The sequence below is a fragment of the Stenella coeruleoalba genome (assembly GCF_951394435.1).
Source record: "Stenella coeruleoalba genome assembly, chromosome: X".
NCBI lineage: Eukaryota > Metazoa > Chordata > Mammalia > Artiodactyla > Delphinidae > Stenella > Stenella coeruleoalba.
In genome coordinates, this window is record NC_137152.1 from 36,301,095 (window position 1) to 36,306,338 (window position 5,244).

Genomic DNA, 5,244 nt, shown 5'->3' on the forward strand with positions numbered 1-5,244 from the left:
AACCATATAATCATCTCAATAGATGCAGAAAAAGCTTTTGACAAAATTCAACACCCATTTATGATAAAAACCCTCCAGAAAGTAGGCATAGAGGGAACTTACCTCAACATAATAAAGGCCATATATGACAAACCCACAGCCAACATTATTCTCAACGGTGAAAAACTGAAACCATTTCCTCTAAGATCAGGAACAAGAGAAGGTTGTCCACTCTCACCACGATTATTCAACATAGTTTTGGAAGTTTTAGCCACAGTAATCAGAGAAGAAAAGGAAATGAAAGGAATCCAAATCGGAAAAGAAGTAAAGCTATCACTGTTTGCAGATGACCTGATACTATACGTACAGAATCCTAAAGATGCTACCAGAAAACTACTAGAGCTAATCAATGAATTTGGTAAACTAGCAGGATACAAAATTAATGCACAGAAATCTCTTGCATTCCTATACACTAATGATGAAAAATCTGAAAGAGAAATTAAGGAAACACTCCCATTTACCACTGCAACAAAAAGAATGAAATACCTAGGAATAAACCTACCTAAGGAGACAAAAGACCTGTATGCAGAAAACTATAAGACACTAATGAAAGAAATTAAAGATGAAACAAACAGATGGAGATATATACCATGTTGTTGGATTGGAAGAATCAACATTCTGAAAATTACTATACTACCCAAAGCAATCTACAGATTCAATGCAATCCCTATCAAACTACCACTGGCATTTTTCACAGAACTAGAACAGAAAAATTCACAATTTGTATGGAAACACAAAAGACCCCGAGTAGCCAAAGCAACCTTGAGAAAGAAAAACGGAGCTGGAGGAATCAGGCTCCCAGACTTCAGACTATACTACAAACTATAGTAATCAAGACAGTATGGTACTGGCACAGAAACAGAAATATAGATCAATGTAACAGGACAGAAAGCCCAGAGATAAACCCACGTACATATGGTCACCTTACTTCTGATAAAGGGGGCAAGAATATACAATGGAGAAAAGACAGCCTCTTCAGTAAGTGGTGCTGGGAAAACTGGACAGCTACATGTAAAAGAATGAAATTAGAAGACTCCAAAACACCATACAAAAAATAAACTCAAGGGCTTCCCTTGTGGCACAGTAGTTGAGAGTCTGCCTGCTGATGCAGGGGCACGGGTTTGTGCCCCAGTCCGGGACGATCCCACATGCCACGAAGCGGCTAGGCCTATGAGCCATGGCCACTGAGCCTGCGCGTACGGAGCCTGTGTTCCACAACGGGAGAGGCCACAACAGTGGGAGGCCCGTGTACCGCAAAAAAACAAAACAAAACATAATAATAATAAACTCAAAATGGCTTAAAGACCTTAATGTAAGGCCAGATACCATAAAACTCTTGGAGGAAAACATGGGCAGAACACTCTATGACATAAACCACAGGAAGATCCTCTTTGACCCACCTCCTACAGAAATGGAAATAAAAACAAAATAAACAAATGGGACCTAATGAAACTTAACAACTTTTGCACAGCAAAGGAAACCATAAACAAGATGAAAAGATAACCCTCAGAATGGGAGAAAATATTTGCAAATGAAGCAACTCACAGAGGATTAATCTCCAAAATTAACAAGCAGCTCATGCAGCTCAAAATGCAAAAAACAAACAACCCAATCCAAAAATGGGCAGAATACCCAAAGAGACATTTCTCCAAAGAAGATATACAGATTGCCAACAAACATGAAAGGATGCTCAACATCACTAATCATCAGAGGAATGCAAATCAAAACTACAGTGCAATACCATCTCACACCGGCCAGAATGGCCAGCATCAAAAAATCTACAAACAATAAATGCTGGAGAGGGTGTGGAGAAAAGGGAACCCTCATACACTGTTGGTGGGAATGTAGGATGGAGGTTCCTTAAAAAACTACAAATAGAACTACCATATGACCCAGCAATCCCACTACTGGGCATATACCCTGAGAAAACCATAATTCAAAAAGAGTCATGTACCCCAATGTGCATTGCAGCTCTACTTACAACATCCAGGACATGGAAGCAACCTAAGTGTCCATCAACAGATGAATGGATAAAGAAGATCTATACAGATCTATACAGATATATATATCTTTATATATAAAGATATATACAATGGAATATTACTCAGCCATAAAAAGAAACGAAATTGAGTTATTTGTAGTGAGGTGGATGGACCTAGAGTCTGCCATACAGTGAAGTAAGTCAGAAAGAGGAAAACAAATACCGTATGCTAACACATATATATGGAAACTAAAAAAAAAAAAAAAGGTCATGAAGAACCTAGGGTCAAGACGGGAATAAAGACTCAGACTTAGTAGAGAATGGACTTGAGGATATGGGGAGGGGGAAAGGAAAGCTGGGACGAAGTGAGAGAGTGGCATGGACATATATACACTACCAAATGTAAAATAGATAGCTAGTGGGAAGCAGCCGCGTAGCACAGGGAGATCAGCTCGGTGCTTTGTGTCCACCTAGGGGTGGGATAGGGAGGGTGGGAGGGAGACGCAAGAGGGAGGGGATATGGGGATATATGTATACGTATAGCTGATTCACTTTGTTACACAGCAGAAACTAACACAGCATTGTAAAGCAATTATACTCCAATAAAAACGTTAAAAAAAACCCCCACAAAACTAAAAATAGAACTACTGTACAACCCATCAATCCCCCTACTGGGCATACACCCTGAGAAAACCATAATTCAAAAAGAGTCATGTACCACAATGTTCACTGCAGTCTATTTACAATAGCCAGGACATGGAAGCAACCTAAGTGTCCATCGACAGATGAATTGCTAAAGATGATGTGGCACATATAAACAATGGAATATTACTCAGCCATAAAAGGAAACAAAATTGAGTTATTTGTAGTGAGGTGGATAGACCTAGAGACTGTCATACAGAGTGAAGTAAGTCAGAAAGAGAAAAATAAATACCGTATGCTAACACATATATATGGAATGTAAAAAAAAAAGTTTGAAGAACCTAGGGGCAGGACTGGAATAAAGACGCAGACATAGAGAATGGACTCGAGGACACGGGGATGGGGCAGGGCAAGCTGGTACGAAGTGAGAGAGTGGCATGGACATATATACACTACCAAATATAAAATAGGTAGCTAGTGGGAAGCAGCCGCGTAGCACAGGGAGATCAGCTCAGTGCTTTGTGACCACCTAGAGGGGTGGGATAGGGAGGGTGGGAGGGAGATGCAAGAGGGAGGAGATATGGGGATATATGTATATGTATAGCTGATTCACTTTGTTATAAAGCAGAAACTAACACACCATTGTAAAGCAATTATATTCTAATAAAGGTGTTAAGAAAAATATAATGGTCTGGGGGCTTCCCTGGTGGCGCAGTGGTTAAGAATCTGCCTGCCAGTGCAGGAGACACGGGTTCAATCCCTGGTCCAGGAAATCCCCCATGCCGCAGAGCAACTAAGCCCATGTGCCACAACTACTGAGCCTGCACTCTAAAGCCTGGGAGCCACAACTACTGAAGCCTGTGCACCCTAGAGCCCACGTGCCACAACTACTGAGCACACGTGCCACAACTACTGAAGCCCACACTCTCTAGGGCCCACGTGCTGCAAGTACTGAGCTGCACGCTGCAACTACTGAAGCCCGCGCACCTAGAGCCGCCCTCTGCAGCAAAAGAAGCCACCACAATAAGCCTGTGCACCACAGCGAAGAGTAGCCCCTGCTCGCTGCAATTAGAGAAAAGCCCGTGCACAGCAACGAAAACCCAACGCAGCCAAAAAAATTAATTGATTAATAAAATAAAAGTAATGGTCTGGGGTTTTTTAGCTGAATATGAAAAATTGAGAAGTAAGTGGGGGTAGTGGTCAATGAGGTTGGAAAATAGAGAGGATTTGAACCAGTGGCTGAAAGGAGAGGGAACTGTGGACAAAAAGTAGAATGCCTGAGCTAGTGATTTCAGAGGTGGAGTCGTTGCTGTGATGAAAAAGACTAGAGGAGAAGATCTTTGGAGATATTTCCACTTTTGCAGTTTGAACACCTTCCCCTGGTGGAGATGAGTACATTTGCTTTCTATCGTCATTAACCTTACAACACCTTCCCCAAGGGGGTGTTCATTATCCTCCCGAAACAGAGCAAAAATTAGCGTTTTTAGTTCTCTTGGATTTCAGGCACTCTGATCTGCCTCTTGGACTTCCTGTCACTTTTTCATCCACCCTTGAGTACATGTTCCTTCTTATGGGTCCTTTTATTTTTTTTAACTTTTTATTTTATATTGGAGTATAGCCGATTAGCTATGTTGTGATAGTTTCAGGTGCACAGCAGAGGGACTCAGCCATACATACACGTGTATCCATTCTCCTTATGGGTCCTTGTAAACACTGAGCTCCTGAGAAATTCCACCATCCTACCACTCTGAGTCTGTAAATGTCTTTTGCTCATGTGTGTCATAATAGGCTAGGTTATTCTGTGCTAACAAAGGACCCCAAAATCTCAGGCTGGAAGGTATGGAGGCACTAAAACTTATCTGCATTTTACAAATGAGTAAACTGATCTTCAGGGTGTCTGTAAAACGTGCATGGCCCTCAGCGGGCAAAATCCTAGGAAGACGACACTTATATTTCCGCAAAGGCTACACCTAAACAATTAAATGCTCTGAGTGAACGCAGTTGTGCTTCCAATTCCTCTGGACCACGATGCACTATGCAATCTGCGTCTTTATGCTAGTGGAGAAGTGCTCCCATCCAGAACTCAGTAACACCCACCCCGGGGCTGACGGGGGCGCTGGATGTAGATAGTGACCAGGGGCCCCATTCTAAATAGTGTGGAGGCGAGTCTGCTTACGACAGAGATGGCCAAGCAGGGGACATAAAACAGGAGAGACAGTGGAGTTCTCCGGGTGGGGTCCACGTTCTGTCACTGGGTACATTCTGTACACACGAGTCCCTCCCTTGCCTGCACTCAATTCATGAAGACTTGACTTCATCACGGAGGGGTTGGGGAAAGGTGGGGTCTGGCTCCGTGCGCCCCAGCCGGCGTCCCCCGCCCCGCGGCAACCCCTCCCAGATCAGGCAGAGCCCTGGACGAACCCCAGCGGGTAGAGAGGCGGGGAGAAGCTGCGGGGTGGAAGGCGGGGCGGGCCGCTGCCTAGCCGGCCAATAGGCGGCTCTCCAGCGCGGAGCCTGGAGAGGGCAGGGCATTCGCCACTAGCACCACCGCCTCCAGAGTTTCCCTTGTGGATGCACAGCCC